The sequence below is a fragment of the Stenella coeruleoalba genome (assembly GCF_951394435.1).
Source record: "Stenella coeruleoalba genome assembly, chromosome: 12".
Lineage (NCBI taxonomy): Eukaryota > Metazoa > Chordata > Mammalia > Artiodactyla > Delphinidae > Stenella > Stenella coeruleoalba.
This window is the reverse complement of record NC_137158.1, coordinates 29,566,460-29,583,773: the sequence shown is the minus strand read 5'-3', so window position 1 is coordinate 29,583,773 and position 17,314 is coordinate 29,566,460. Positions and strand designations below refer to the sequence as shown.

The window sequence follows — 17,314 nt, the reverse complement described above, 5'->3', positions numbered from 1 at the left end:
AAAAAATGTAATATAACCTGCCTGAAAACTTAATGTGCTTACAGTATATAATAAATTTGGATAGGTTACTTCTTAGTAGAGTTTCTTAATATATAACAGATTTAATATCTACTTGAGTCAAACAGTTGTAGAATTCTTGAAACAACTTCATAAAATCTCAGGTTTCCAAGAGGCACAATTGGGAGTCCTGAGACCATTTTTCTTGTGAAATCCTCAAAGTGAACACATAGCCGTAGGTGTCAATATGAAAACACAGAAAAGGTAAGTAGGGCAAAGTTTTAAAAAATGCTGACATCAGAAGTAGACACTGAAGAGCAACAATTGAAATGACCAATTCAGATGGCATCTTTGTAAATATTACCCAGTCCCCAAAGGTAGAACTAATAGCTCTTTGCTCTGTGTTCCCATATTACTTTTTTCACAACTCTATCTTACTACTAATCACTGCCTTCCTCGTAGTGTAAATAAGTTGTTATCTCCCTTATGAGATTGTGAGGACTCCAGAGGAAAAACAAATTTTTAGGCACATTTTTAATGCTCTATCTCTAATAAGTAGCAGAGGAAGTACTCTAGAAATATTTGTAGCATGGAACAATAAATGGATATGAACTTGATAAAGGTATTTCAATAATTCTTTGCTAAAAATTGAGAAGTTTACAGTTTAAAGATTATTTTCCAGCTATGAAACCCGTGCTTAAAATTTTAAATAATTTTTCCTATGAGTAACCTACTTTCTCTACATGAATGACTGTAACACTATAGAAAAACATTGTCATTTATAAGTATGATATTTGTGGGAGTGAGTGTTGGGTTGACTGGTGGAGGTGATGGTGACCTCTTGTTAACTAATTTCAAAAATGTGGTTTGTGGTTCTGACAAGGTAAAATGAGATATTCACAGAGAAAGATGTTTTTAATGAATATATATTTCTAGAGTCAGAAATATATTATCACTGTAAAAGAAAAGGGTATACAAACTGAAGAATATACAGTAGAATTAAATTAAATTATCTGCAAGGCCCTTCCCAAATAATGAATATTTGTTTTATGTCTCCTATATTAAATGAAGACTAAGTTTAGCTTAAAACTGTATTTAGTAGAACTTTTAAGTAGCTAAAATCTATAGGATTCGAGAAAGTAGGGCACTGGAAGAGTGAATTATGTTCTCCTCTAGAAGGTCAGAAATTGACTAAAATTAAAGTTAAAGCTACATGAAGCTAGTGATGGGGATAGGGTGGAGAGACTACAACATGGTTTGGGTAGATCAACAAAGTTGGATTTACTACATTAGGGAAGCAACAGGCCCATTGTATATTAAAATAAATTCTTGGCCAACTTCATTTCAGACTTAGACTTTCTTGTAACAACAACACAGTGACAAAACTCATAATATACTGAGCTTCCTTTGTATTACCAGTGCTCTGCTAAACATTTACTGCTATCTCCTTTAGTCTTTAGAAGTATCCAATGAACTTGACATTGGAGAGTAGTTCTTGTCTTTCACTTGACAATTTTCTTTACAGCTGAGTAGCTACTCTTTCCAGGAGAAAACAATATTGGAGGGAAAGTCGCTGGTCTCACTTCCATCCTGCCCTTTCACTCACATTTCTTTATGGAAAGAAAAACCATATATATATAAGTAGTGAAACTAGAAGAACTCAGCATGTGTAGGATACAGCCTCTTCTGAGGGCTGCCTGCTTCTCTTGTCCTGTGTGGAAAGTACTAATACTATTCCAACTGCTTTGTTTGGTTGGGAGGAAAGTAATAATATACCTAATTTTGACTGTAGAATTTAACCAGTGTTTTCTGATCTAGATTACCAAGATTAAAATGGATATTCTGAAGTCTAACTTACTGCTGGGTATAGGTTTTTTTTTTTTCTTTTGGAGTTTATACCAAAGCTTCTTATTTATTTATTTTTTTTACATCTTTATTGGAGTATAATTGCTTTACCACGGTGTGTTAGTTTCTGCTTTATAACAAAAGAATCAGTGATATTGGCCTGTAGTTTTCTTTCTTTGTGACATCCTTGTCTGGTTTTGGCATCAAGGTGATGGTGGCCTCGTAGAATGAGTTTGGGAGTGTTCCTCCCTCTGCTATATTTTGGAAGAGTTTGAGAAGGATAGGTGTGAGCTCTTCTCTAAATGTTTGATAGAATTCGCCTGTGAAGCCATCTGCTCCTTGGCTTTTGTTTTTTGGAAGATTTTTAATCACAGTTTCAATTTCAGTGCTTGTGATTGGTCTGTTCATATTTTCTATTTCTTCCTGATTCAGTCTTGGCAGGTTGTACATTTCTAAGAATTTGTCCATTTCTTCCAGGTTGTCCATCTTATTGGCATAGAGTTGCTTGTAGTAAACTCTCATGATCTTTTGTATTTCTGCAGTGTCAGTTGTTATTTCTCCTTTTTCATTTCTAATTCTATTGATTTGAGTCTTCTCCCTTTTTTTCTTGATGAGTCTGGCTAATGGTTTATCAATTTTGTTTATCTTCTCAAAGAACCAGCTTTTAGTTTTATTGATCTTTGCTATCATTTCCTTCATTTCTTTTTCATTTATTTCTGATCTGATTTTTATGATTTCTTTCTTTCTGCTAACTTTGGGGTTTTTTGTTCTTCTTTCTCTAATTGCTTTAGGTGCAAGGTTAGGTTGTTTATTCGAGATGTTTCCTGTTTCTTAAGGTAGGATTGTATTGCAATAAACTTCCCTCTTAGAAGTGCTTTTGCTGCATCCCATAGATTTTGGGTCGTTGTGTCTCCATTGTCATTTGTTTCTAGGTAGTTTTTTATTTCCACTTTGAGTTCTTCAGTGATCACTTCGTTATTAAGTAGTGTATTGTTTAGCCTCCATGTGTTTGTATTTTTTACAGATCTTTTCCTGTAATTGATATCTTGTCTCATAGCGTTGTGGTCGGAAAAGATACCTGATACAATTACAATTTTCTTAAATTTACCAAGGCTTGATTTGTGACCCAAGATATGATCTATCCTGGAGAATGTTCCATGAGCACTTGAGAAAAATGTGTATTCTGTTGTTTTTGGATGAAATGTCCAATAAATATCAATTTGGTCCATCTTGTTTAATGTATCTTTTAAAGATTGTGTTTCCTTATTTATTTTCATTTTGGATGATCTGTCCATTGGTGAAAGTGGGGTGTTAAAGTCCCCTACTATGAATGTGTTACAGTCGATTTCCCCTTTTATGGCTGTTAGTATTTGCCTTATGTATTGAGGTGCTCCTATGTTGGATGCATAAATATTTACAATTGTTATATCTTCTTCTTGGATCAATCCCTTGATCATTGTGTAGTGTCCTTCTTTGTCTCTTCTAATGTTCTTTATTTTAAAGTCGATTTTGTCTGATATGAAAATTGCTACTGCAGCTTTCTTTTGGTTGCCATTTGCATGGAATATCTTTTTCCATCCCCTTACTTTCAGTCTGTATGTGTCTCTAGGTCTGAAGTGGGTCTCTTGTAGACAGCAAACATATGGGTCTTTTTTTTGTATCCATTCAGCTAATCTGTGTATTTTGGTGGGAGCATTTAATCCATTTACATTTAAGGTAATTATCGATATGTATGTTCCTATTCCCATTTTCTTAATTGTTTTTGGTTCGTTATTGTAGGTCTTTTCCTTTTGTGTTTCTTATCTAGAGAAGTTCCTTTAGCAATTGTTGTAAAGATGGTTTGGTGGTGCTGAACTCTCTCAGCTTTTGCTTGTCTGTAAAGGTTTTAATTTCTCCATCACATCTGAATGAGATCCTTGCTGGGTAATCTTGGTTGCAGGTTTTTCTCCTTCATCACTTTAAATATGTCCTGCCACTCCCTTCTGGCTTGCACAGTTTCTGCTGAAAGATCAGCTGTTAACCTTATGGGGATTCCCTTGTGTGTTATTTGTTGTTTTTCCCTTGCTGCTTTTAGTATGTTTTCTTTGTATTTAATTTTTGACAGTTTGATTAATATGTGTCTTGGTGTATTTCTCCTTGGATTTATCTTGTATGGGACTCTCTGTGCTTCCTGGACTTGATTAACTATTTCCTTTCCCGTATTAGGGAAGTTTTCAACTATCATCTCTTCAAATATCTTCTCAGTCCCTTTCTTTTTCTCTTCTTCTTCTGGAACCCCTATAATTCCAATGTGGGTGTATTTAATGTTGTCCCAGGGGTCTCTGAGACTGTCCTCAGTTCTTTTCATTCTTTTTTCTTTATTCTGCTCTGCAGTAGTTATTTCCACTATTTTATCTTCCAGGTCACTTATCCGTTCTTCTGCCTCAGTTATTCTGCTATTGATCCCCTCTAGAGTATTTTTCATTTCATTTATTGTGTTGTTCATCACTGTTTGTTTCATCTTTAGTTCTTCTAGGTCCTTGTTAAATGTTCCTTGCATTTTGTCTATTCTATTTCCAAGATTTTGGATCATCTTTACTATCATTATTCTGAATTCTTTTTCAGGTAGACTGCCTATTTCCTCTTCATTTGTTAGGTCTGGTGGGTTTTTATCTTGCTCCTTCATCTGCTGTGTGTTTTTCTGTCTTCTCATTTTGCTTATCTTACTGTGTTTGGGGTCTCCTTTTTGCAGGCTGCAGGTTCGTAGTTCCCATTGTTTTTGGCGTCTGTTCCCAGTGGCTAAGATTGTTTCAGTGGGTTGTGTAGGCTTCCTGGTGGAGGGGACTAGTGCCTGTGTTCTGATGTATGAGGCTGGATCTTGTCTTTCTGGTGGGCAGGTCCACCTCTGGTGGTGTGTTTTGGGGTGTCTGTGGCCTTATTATGATTTTAGGCAGCCTCTCTGCTAATGGGTGGGGTTGTGTTCCTGTCTTGCTAGTTGTTTGGCATAGGATGTCCAGCACTGTAGCTTGCTGGTCGTTGAGTGAAGCTGGGTGCTGGTGTTGAGATGGAGATCTCTGGGAGATTTTCACCATTTGATATTATGTGGAGCTGGGAGGTCTCTTGTGGACCAGTGTCCTGAAGTTGGCTCTCCCACCTCAGAGGCACAGCAGAGACTCCTGGCTGCAGCACCAAGAGCCTTTCATCCACATGGCTCAGAATAAAAGGGAGAAAAAGTAGAAAGAAAGAATTAGTAGAAGTAGAAAGAAAGAAAGAAAGAAAGGAAGGAAGGAGGGAGGGAAAGAGGGAGGAAGGAAGGAAAAAACGAAAGAAAGAAGATAAAGTAAAATAAAATAAAGGAAGATAAACTATAATAAAGTTATTAAAATAAAAAATAATTATTAAGGAAAAAAATGAAAAAAAAATGGACGGATAGAACCCTAGGACAAATGGTGACAGCAAAGCTATACAGACAAAATCTCACCCAGAAGCATACACATACACACTCACAAAAAGAGGAAAAGGGGAAAAATCATAAATCTTGCTCTCAAAGTCCACGTCCTCAATTTGGGATGATTCGTGTCTATTCACGTATTCCACAGATGCAGGGTACATCAAGTTGATTGTGGAGCTTTAATCCGCTGCTTCTGAGGCTGCTGGGAGAGACTTCCCTTTCTCTTCTTTGTTCTCATAGCTCCCAAGGGCTCAGCTTTGGATTTGGCCCCGCCTCTACGTGTAGGTCGCCAGAGGGCTTCTGTTCTTCGCTCAGACAGGACAGGGTTAAAGGAGCCGCTGATTCTGAGGCTCTGGCTCACTCAAGCCGGAGGGGAGGGAGGGGCACGTTATGCGGGGGCGAGCCTGAGGCGGCCGAGGCCTGCGTGACGTTGCACCTCGATCCCGGGACCCTGGCAGTGGCGGGCTGCACAGGCTCCCCGGAATGGGGGTGTGGATAGTGACCTGTGCTCGTACACAGGCTTCTTGGTGGCGGCAGCAGCAGCCTTAGTGTCATGCCCGTCTCCGGGGTCCGCGCTTTTAGCCGCGGCTCGCGCCCGTCTCTGGAGCTCGTTTAAGCAGCGCTCTTAATCCCCTCTCCTCGCGCACCAGGAAACAAAGAGGTAAGAAAAAGTCTCTTTCCTCTTCGTCAGGTCCAGACTTTTCCCCGGACTCCCTCCCGGCTAGCTGTGGCGCACTACCCCTTGCAGGCTGTGTTCACGCCGCCAACCTCAGTCCTCTCCCTGCGCTCCGACCGAAACCCGAGCCTCAGCTCCGAGCCCCGCCCGCCCCGGAGGGTGAGCAGACAAGCCTCTCGGGCTGGTGAGTGCCGGTCGGCACCAATCCTCTGTGTGGAAATCTCTCCGCTTTGCCCTCCGCACCCCTGTGGCTGTGCTCTCCTCCGTGACTCCGAAGCTTCCCGCCTCCGCCACCCGCAGTCTCCGCCCGAGAAGGGGCTTCCTAGTGAGTGGAAACTTTTCGTCCTTCACGGCTGCCTCCCACTGGTGCAGGTGCCGTCCCTATCCTTTGGTCGCTGTTTATTCTTTTTTCTTTCGCCCTACCCAGGTACGTGGGGTTTTCTTGCCTTTTGGGAGGTCTGAGGTCTTCTGTCAGCGTTCAGTAGGTGTTCTGTAGGAGTTGTTCCACATGTAGATGTATGTCTGGTGTATCTGTGGGGCGGAAAGTGGTCACCGCGTCTTACCCTTCCGCCATCTTCCCGTAAGCTCCTATAGCTTTTATTTAGATCTAATTTTAAATAATTAATATAAATAGCCACATTTTTAGAACCAGGAAAACTGAGGCTCAGAAAGATTAAACCATGATTAAGGTCATATAACTTATAAATGGTGACTTGGTGTTTAAAATAGGGATATTTCTGCACTTTTGTTTTCATATACCCTTTGTAATCCTTCTACTGTCATATTCTTGCCCCTCAGGCCAATCCTTCTAGAGAGAAAATTGAGGACTATGAACTGTGTAACATGTACCCATATATAAAGTACTGTGAAATTGCCTTTTCCAGGGTGTGTTGGCATAAAACTGTAACTATTGTTAAAAAATAACCAGATTATAAAATAATTATATGGACATGGTGCCTTTTGTCCAGGTGAACATGCAAATAATTTAGTCAATTTGGTTGGCCTTTCATTATGTTACATAATGAATGAATAAATACGTATACAATGTGTAGACTAGATTGGCTGATTTTCAAGAAATAATTTGAATCTCATAATTTGAGTCATATTTGTAGAAAGATAATTTAGCTGCAGATCTTCACAGTGGCTAAAGAGAGGCTAGGGTTGCAGCCCTCAGTCCTTCTGTTTCCCACCCTATGGGAATCAACCTAATGCCTTCCCACTGCAGTCTCCAGGAACAGAGAAGGTGGCATCTGGACATGGCTCAAAGCAGCAGAGATTACAGTTTATAAGATATAAGAAGGGACTAGGACCTGCTATCCTTTAGGTAGGGGTAGTGTGTGTCTGACCTGAGGAAGGGGTCAAAGACCTTAGACAATGAGGACAAAGTTGGGGGGGCATGAAAGGGAGTATTGGAGGAGAGGGAGAGATTAATGTAGCAAAGTCATTTATTAATAGGTAAAGGCTGCAGAATAACAGTGCAAATCTAATTTCATCATTTTTTCTCCAACTATAGCATCATTAGCTCACTTTCCACCTTTCCTCCTACCTGGGAAATTCATGAGCCTCTTTCCCCCTGGGGATGGGCTAGGAGACACAATAGGGTGGTTCTCTGATCTGGGTTTCAGAATATGTCCAGCACAACAACAATAACAAACTAACATTTACTGAGGACTTACACTGTGCAAAATCTGAGAAGGTCTTCAAGGATTTTATCCTATTTGATCTTCATAAAAACCTTGAGATAGGTGCTATTATTATTATCCTCAGTTTATAGGTGAGGCAACTGAGAGAAAGAAAGGTTAAATGACATGTCTAAGATCACGTAGCCAATAAGTTGCCTGGTGCCAGGATTCAAATCTTGGGGCAGCCTGATTCCAAGTTCTATATTATTAGCCATTATATATTGCCTCCTCTGGAAAAAGAAATCACTGGGAGAAAATATGGGTTTTTGTAGTTGGAAGCCTTATACTTTGGGATTGTACAAAGTTCTGGCGAGGAGGCAAGTTATGTCAAAGACTGAAGTGAGGAGTGACCTCTTTCTTGATACCACCAGTTGAAGACAAGAGCTCTTCCCCATTTTCTGGGACCCTGCATAACCCAAATCAAAAGAGTGGTAAACAACCTAGAAATATTACTGACATGGAAATTTTTAAAAGTAATCTTGGTAAATAGGGTTCAAATCATATATAAAAATAATAAAGCAATGTGACATTTATGAAATACCAACTATTCTGTAGCAATACACATGTATTACATTAGCGGTAAAGGACATTCAGTGGAACCTCCTCCAGTCTCCATACTGAGATCTTGCTCTGCCTGTGGAGACATAAGAGATTGAGTTCATTATACTAGTCCACAATTTTCTATGCTTCCCTTCTACAGCATATTGGCACCTAGCTTTACTTCTTCCATAAGAAAATATTTAACTTCCAATGGAGCCCAGTAATGAAGAGAAATATGAGGAAGAAGTTAGAAAACAGAGTAACTATCTGTAACATGATTATCTCAAAGGCCGTAGACATGACTCCTGGTCACTAGTTAGTTAAAAGTTCAAACCCAGGCTGATGTCCCTGACCTATTTCTTTTCAGCTAGAGAATACTCCAAATGTTAAAAATGGGAGGTCTATGACAGGGCTTAAGGTTGGGGTTGCTACAATCTTCAATTATGAAAGCACAGAAATGAGTTCTTTGATCATAAGAAGAGGAAATATTGTGATCTATTTCATCCTTTATGCAATGGAAGAGTTAACACAGGAGGTCTAGTTGTTCAGCAGAGTGGTAGAAAATGGGGTTTTAAGAGGTAGGCTTGGGCTAAAACATGGAGAGTCATGGTAAAGAATTTGGGATTTATCTTAATTGTGATGGGGATTTCAGTGGAGAACTTCAGTAGGATGGCGATGTGATCTGATTCATAATCATTTGGGGTACTACGTGGAAAATTCCTCTTAGAAGGAGAGATAGAAGTGGGGTGACCAGTTGCAGCATCCCTGGTGATTGACAGTCATAGCTTGATGTAGGACTGTAGCAGTGGAGGGTAAGAAGTGGTGGGGTTCAGAATGCATAGTAGTGAATGAATGAATGCAACTTTAGTGTCATTGGGTCATCGCAGCTTACTACACACAGGAATACTGCTGCGAAGGTTAGTTGTGGGATGCTTGGGTGGGATACCCAAACTCTAGCAGTTTCATTGCTTTGAGGTCAATTTGGGTTGAGGAGTAAACCCTTTCTGCTTTTTGCTGAGTTTTCTTCAGGAAACATGAACTAGGAAGCGAAGCTTAAAATAAGAGATCTTAAAGAAAATAATTGGAATTAGACAAGAAAAGCATGGTGAAACATTTCATATCCTGCATTCTGGCTGTTTGTCAGTGGCCTGTTTAAAAATTTTCAGAAAACATCTATACAAAAGACCTTTTTACTGCTTCTCCCTGCACAGAAGGCAGGGTAGCAATCTTCAACACACACACACACACACACACACACACACACACACACACACACACACAGATTAATCGTCTCTAGTATATGTTCTTTTTTTCCCTGCAGTAACAGAAACCTCCAAGTTCAAGTTCAGCTGCATCTATCCAGCTACAGACTATATTTCCCAGCCTCCCCTGGAGCCAGGTGTAGCTACATGACTTCATTCTGGCTCATGGAATGCGAAGGTAAGTTATGTGTGCAGTCACAACCTCTAAAGCAGTCACAGCCTCTAAAGAGGAAACCGCTTACCATTCACTTCTTTTTCCACTCTTGGCTTAAATTGAAACACAGAAGTTAAGGTGTGAGTTTGCTATAATCATGTAGATAAAAACTAACTGAAGACATGACAAAGCAGCAGGATGGAATCTGCATCCTTGTATGACTTCATCGAGAACTACTTTGATAGCCCCTCCACCTGAGGCTGTTATATGAGCGAGAATAAGCTTCCATTTTTGCTTGAAGAACTGTGTTGTAAGTTCTCTTAGTTAAAGTAGCACAGATGTACACTACCTAACACATAATTATTTATTGCAAGAAATTTAAAATTTAGGCAAACTATTGTATTATATTTCTACTACCATTTAAAGAATGCTTATCTTTTGTACTTTATATATTTCTACTTTTTCTTCAGTTTATGAATCATAGTTGTAGATGACTTTCAATGACAGGTTAATGATCACTTTCCCACATCATATATGAGATATTGAGGGCTAGATCTGGTGCACCCCCAGAACTCATTGTCAGTATAGAAAATTGTGCCCTTCAAATTGCATGTAATTAGAATCAATAAAGTATTGAAATTATTGCCTTCAGAAGTAACATTCTGAAATGTGATTCGTGGATGTATTGCTGATGAGAATTTGGTTTCTCTTAAATCTTATTAAGAACACTAAAATGTAACTAGTGAATTTATGACCTAATTAATTGTTATATGCCAAATAGAACTTTGGTGCTTAAAGGGATATAAATATTTTAAAGAGAACTGAAGCATGAATTTGTCCTGTAGAGTGGTACAGTCTTGCAGAGTGGTAGGCAAAGGCAAATGTCACAAGGCCACCTTGTATAGGCACAAAAATAGGTATTATTGGGGAAATTTATAATCAGAGGGACAGTAAGATGAAGCATGTTGTTCCTTTACATTCTTATCTTTTCTCAGAGAGGCATGTAGTGAAACTACAATGGGAAATTGCAAAGGACACTGATCCAGGAACGAGACTCTGTCATCATCTTAATACTAACTTTTTCTAGGACTGGGGGAGAATGGCCTTGCAAATATTTGGTGAGGGATAGAGAAGTATTCAGATTAGCTGTCAGCTGTTCAGGGGGAGGTTTCATCCAAAGACTTGACACTGTTCAAAACTGTTGTTTACAAAGCAAAGATAACATCTGGAAGCCTTCTGGGTGATTGACACCTTTGCAGTCCATTCCACTAGGGTGAAGGGGAGGGTTTTTAAAAAATTTACCTACTTAGGATGGTATTGATTTATTCTGTATTCTGAAATATGCATATATTAACACGTGTATGCACATACTCTCAACTTCTATCCTCCAAACACCTGAATTTTCTTAGTTTTTTTTATCCTAACATTATTAATATCTATCAATACCTTTTTTTCTGAAATGATTAAAACAAAGATTCTCCATCGCAGAATTCTTTATTTAGATTAATGTCTTGGTTACCTTAATTTTAGTATGAAATATATATATATATATATATATATATATTTCCCAGTAGATTCACATCGGTGTTATATTTCAGTCTTGATATTCTTTTTAAAAATAGTTTTACTTATACAAACTGATTTTTAATTCTTCTTGTATATGAATGTTAGTTTTCCACCTAATACCCATGTTTGATATTCAATAACGTCAAAATAATTTTTGGGGGGAACAGCATTTTTTTTGATTAACAAACTCAGCTCTCCTTTACTTCATTTACATCTTTAAATTTTTTTCTGCTCCATTTACTCTGTTTTCTTCTCTATATTTTAGATCTCCTTTTGCTTTTCCCATATCTACCGTCTCTTTCTCATCATTTTCACTTTTTTTGTTCCTTTTTAGGTATATTCATTTAAACATGTTTTGTTCTGTATAGTGAAAATGGCCCACTCAGGTATTTTTTTGTTTTCTCCTTTGCCTGTCCACCTCTCTTATCATTCTTCCTTGTTCCAAAAATATATCATTATTTGAGTCTTGCAGGTCTTTGCTATTTGAAATGAGGTAAATCTGTAATTGTTAAAGACCTTGATAAATACATATCATCTCTTGGTATACTTTATTAATTTGGTCCAAACTGTATTGTGTTCAGTGAATAACTTTCAGAGAAACTACTTTTTAAAATTGTAACAATTTCCTAGTTGCATTGTAGATATTCTTTTCTCTTTATATTCATTTTGGTAGACTTCCCTATCATAGGAAAAAAATAGAATAAACATGACTTTTGTCAATCATATCTTACCAGATATCTCTAATTTAAAGTTTTTTCAAAAGTTTCTTAACCTTTAACATAGTCGTTAAAGTCAATGAAGTCCTAATTGCCATAAAGGAGAAATCACCGGAGACAAACATCGCACAATGCCATATTTAGTTGGCTAGTGGAGAGCGAAAAATTTAGAAATAAAAAAAGGAAGCATAATTTTACCATATAATTCAGCAATTGAACTTCTAGGTATTTTCCCAATTGATTAAAAATTTATGTATATGTAAAAACCTGCAAGGTGAATGTATAAACAGACTGCAGCACATCCATACAATGCATTAGTATTCAATGATAAAAAGATGAGTTATCACATGATGAAAAAACATGGAGGAAACTTAAATCATATGGCTCTGCGAAAGAATCCAGTCTGAAGTATAATGATTACAACTGTATGCCATTCTGAAAAAGACAAACTATAGAGACAGTAAAAAGATGAGTGGTTGCCAGGGGGTTGGGAGTATAGAAGAAGAACTGAATAATCAAAGTACAGGGATTTTTTAGGGTAGTGAAACTATCCTGTATGATACTATAATGGTGGATACATGACATTATGCATGTGTCAAAACATGTAGAACTTTACAGCCAAAGAAGAAAACTTAATTTACGCAAAGAAAGAGCTTAATTTATGCAGCTGAAAGAGCCTAAAAGGAATGACACTCCTTTAGTAGCAAGTAGACCTAGTGCCCAGATCTTGGTTTCTTAATAGCATTCTCCAATGACTGGAACCAGGGCTCCCTGGGGAAATGCCAGCTTCTAGGATTGGGGCAGGAAATACACAAGATGAGCCTATAGTATCTTGAAGTATCAGAAAGTAACAAAGTGGTAAAAAATAAAAAGCACAAATATGTTTATGGGGTATATCAAAGGGACACAGAAGCCAACTGAAAGAGCTACCAATGGCCAATTCTGGAACACTTTGAGCAATAAAATAAAGTATAAAATAAGGGTCTATGAATACATAGTTATATAAATAAAAGTTTGGATAACTTAATAGGTGAGAAAAATAAGCAAATATCCCATGTAGAAGAGTTCCAAATAATTTATGTACATACTCTGCCCTCAAGCAGAGAGACCATAACTCCTCATCCCTTAAATGTAGTCTGTGAGTTTTATTTTCTTCCAAAAAGGGGAAAAATAGAACTTTATAGAGGAGAAATTTGACAGTCACTACCTCAGCAAGTGATCAAGGTCAACATCAACAATGATAAATCATGTTGATTGCTTTTACTCTTGATCTGATGTGATGAAAATGCCACTTTATCTCTGTGACCTTCCTACCCTAAACCTATAACGCGATTCTAATCATGAGAAAAACATAAAACAAAATCCAATAGAGAGGCATCTTACAAAAATACCTGATCAGTACTACTCAAAATAGTCAGCATCACTAAAACCAGGAAAAGTTTGATAAATTGTCATAGTCAGAAAGAACCTAAGGAGGTATGACAACTAAATGTAATGTGGTATCATCAATATGATCCTGGAACAGAAAAGAGATATTAAATAAAAACTTAAAAATGTGAATAAACAATGGACTTTACCTGATAGTAGAGTATCAATATTGACTTTTTAACTATAACAAATATCATACTAATGCAGTGTTTTGATAATGGGAAAAACTGGGTGTTGTATATTGGAAATCTGCACTATCTTCTCAAATTTTTATTTGTAAATTTAAGACTATTCTCATAGAGATACATTTTTAAATTTTCTCGCACCTTCTAAAATCAAATATTTTTGTCAACTTTTGTGTTGCTTTCTCTCTTTCAAACTCTCCTTCCTTTTCTACTTTAACTCTTCAAAGTAGTGCTGTTGGTACAGGTGGGATGTGAGGAATGCTAACATTAAGGAGGAAAAGTCAAAAGAATAGATGAGGGTATCAAAATTGCATAACTCTCCTCTACTTAGTTGGGATTGGCAGAAAAACACGGGCAAAAACAATTCTCCCACAACGAAGCCAGTCCTATGACAAAAAAAGACTAAAGAGAGATTGTCCCAGACACCTGCTGAATCATATCACTTATCTCACTGAAATCAACACACAATTTATATCCAAAGGATGAAATACTTATTCCATTTTTTATTCTTTAGAGAATAAAGGAGTTGATGTATGAAGTAAAATAATCTTTTTATCATGCAAAATGGCAGAAGCTTTAAAATGATTTTGCAGGTTTTCTCTGGTGGAAAAAGAAAATTAAATATCACTATAGTGACCGAAACAATTTTTTTTTGATTGGAAAAGATTCAGTGACATTGAACCAAGTGGTAGTTCCAGTTGTTAAATTCTCATTCTTAGAATCTATTAGAAGAAATCTTAAAGATTTGATTATATCAAGTGATAAGAGAGAAAGGAGCTTTGGGATCAATGGGAAAAAACTACAAAAATAGTTGAATTTTTTACACTATAATTTAAGACTATCTAACAAAGTAGTGGGATTTAAGAAAAACATTGACCTCTAAGTAAGACTTGAAATATTTTCTACACATGTGTAAGTGGCTGCAAAGTAGCCTGTAAATGAGAAAAAGAATGACCTCTGTGCATGGGTATCATACTTTCTACAAAAGTAAAAGGCCACTCAGAAGCCCTCCGTCCATCTCACATGCTAAAAACTGGTTGGTCAAGGGATATGAACCGGCTGAAACCACAAACAGGTAATTGAACAATTAAATTTTCACAGTTCGATTCTAACAATCTTGAATGCTTTCATTATATTGTGAGAGGAGGAACAATGAGAGGACTGCTTTGTCTCAACTACTTTTCTCCCTCTGCTGTGTTTGATTACCTTTACTACCTTTTTCATGATGGTCGTGAAAAATTTATTGGCATCATTTCAAAGAAATCTCTTGGAATCAAATATCAAAGTAGAGATATTGGATAATAATTAAATTAGGAAAAGTAAAATATCACTGATTGCCTTTTTATTTAGCATTCTGCCTTTATTTTTTATATTTTGTAAATTATTTAGTATTCTTTATTATGGGTATATAAGTACATACTTAAAATTTATTTTAACAGTTTAATAAGATTATTCATATTCCACCCCCTACAAATAAATTCTTAATTTCTTTAATTGATAATTCTTCCACCAGTTTCAAAAATTTAACTCCAATATTTGGGGAAGAACTTTTAAAATTTTAGTGTAATCAGAGTGGTAACAGGCATAAAATTCAATGTTATGCTATTTTTTTGGTCATGCCACCATTCATTAATTGAAATTTTCCAGTTTTTTTAAATTGTGGTAAAATATGTAACGTAAAATTTTTGACATTTTAACCATTTCTAAGTGTGTAATTCAGTGGCATTAATCACATTTGCCATGTTGTACAACCATCATCACTATCTGTTTGCAAAACTTTGTCAGCTCAAATAGAAATTCTGTAACCATTAAGCAGTAACTGTTAAATAACTCCCTTCCCTTCTTCTCCCCAGCTCCAGGTCACCTCTAAGCTACTTTTTGCTTGTATTAAATTCCCTCTTCTAGCTATTACATGTAAATGGAATCACACAATGTTTGTCCTTCATCTGGTCTATTTCATTCAGCATAATATTTTCAAATTTCATCGAGGTTGTAGCATATATCAGAACTTCACTTCTTTTATTGGATGGATAATATTTCATTGTATGTATATAATACATTTAATTGCAATTTTTGAAAACAAAAATCCCTCTAAATTTGGGCAATGTAGAAATTCCTTCTGTTGGAGTGAAAGTTAGTGAATAATAACAAATGATTGTAACCGTTTGCTTTACTTTTTTAAAAAGCCTATGGTGGAAATTATAGACTAACAAAGTCCAGATTAGGAAATACCACTTCTGGATTTTCACTGTAATTTTAATAAAGTGCTGCCTTGTTAGTTATAGGTGCTCTTGAAATATAGAACAAAACATGGTGACTCAGTGAGATTAAATAGAACAAGGACAGTTGTATTCTTCCTCCCAAAGTTTAAGCTTTCTATGATATGACAAATATTTGTGGAGTACACATCACTCTTATGCCTGACAACACTACAAAACCTTCTACTCAAGATGGATCATAAAATTTCAGAAAGATCTATCGTTGTATATAGCTCGGTATATCAACTAAATTGAGAGAACTGCAGAGAATACACTTCTTAGGATTGTTCATAGATTGTGCTACTGACAGTGCCAGTTGTTTTTTACTATAATAATTTGTTACTAAGGAAGTATTTTATTCCAGAAACACAGTTTCAGCCAGGTATTTGAAGCTTAGAATATATTTCCTAATGACATAATGTCTGAAAAACTACTTAGGCTCCCTAGCAATCTTGTTAATTGATACATAACTAAATCTAAAAATTCTAGATTTTGTGCCACCAAAACTGCTGTTCAAGTTTTTTTTTTCTAAAGATATTCCTATTAGTGATTTCAGAAACAAGTTTCTTTCCGCTTATTCCATCTAAGACTTCAGTACTTCTTGCCCACTATCATCTTATCTTTCTCTTGGAAGAAAGTAATCCTATCACCTGAAAATGTCATGAAAGCAGAGTTTCAGGGGCAGGTAAACAGCAGAAATATTGACTTATGTTGAATATTTGCTCAGTTTAATTCAAGGAAATTAATTAAATTCAGCAAACATCATTTATATGTATTCTACAGTCTAAGGGGTATAGAGGATATCAAGACAAACAAGACATAGACTCTGACCTCGAGGAGCTTGCAATTCGAGAAGCACAGAAAGATTAGGATTCCTCTGATAAAAGGCCTGGTCTGGAAAGCACCACATGCAAGTGTTAAATAAAATTGTATGAATGGAGATGTTAAATACATCTGTTTGAGGAGTCACGGAACCTTCCTAGAGCAGGCAACAGTAGAGATGGACCTTGAATGATCTAGGGACTTTGGAAAATCAAAGTTGGAAGTTTGGCTCCCATGGGCAGGAATATTGTTTCAGTAGTTACATATGAGAGATTTTGAAGTAAGGCATAGCTTTTCAGTTCCTAATTCTGGACAAAGAGAATTGAAGATGAAAACTAGAAAGAGAGAGCATCCTCTGGATGTACACTGTCTTGCCAATATTTGTGACTGTGACAGGCCCATGCAGAAGATTTTGCCAAGAAATGAAAGCCAGATTGAGAATGCCAGAAATTTTTGTCTATACCTGAACTTAAGTTTAATTAAATTCAACACTGTGCATGAGCAGTGGGATAAATACCTACTGTAACAAAACTTTTTCCCCCTTTTTTCATTAAAAATTGCATAATTCACATATATTACTGAAAAATTAATACTAATAAAAAGAAGAAAAAAAGAATTCCAAATCAAAGTTTTAGTAAAGTATGTCAATGTAAGAACAGGCATTTAGTCTTCTTTCATTAAACAATAGGAATGTCCATATAAAAATAAGTATGTAAAAAATAATTTTTCAGCTTCGAAGCTGGGGGAAAATGC

At 36.6% G+C, this 17,314-nt stretch overlaps 1 long non-coding RNA gene across 1 annotated transcript; it reads left to right on the top strand.

The window, feature by feature from the left end:
• Positions 1–5,796: 5,796 nt before the first annotated feature.
• On the top strand, positions 5,797–10,922 carry LOC307195201. Its single transcript, XR_013830753.1, has 3 exons — positions 5,797–5,933; positions 9,492–9,610; positions 10,582–10,922. It is a non-coding gene; the product is annotated as an uncharacterized lncRNA (long non-coding RNA).
• Positions 10,923–17,314: the final 6,392 nt, after the last annotated feature.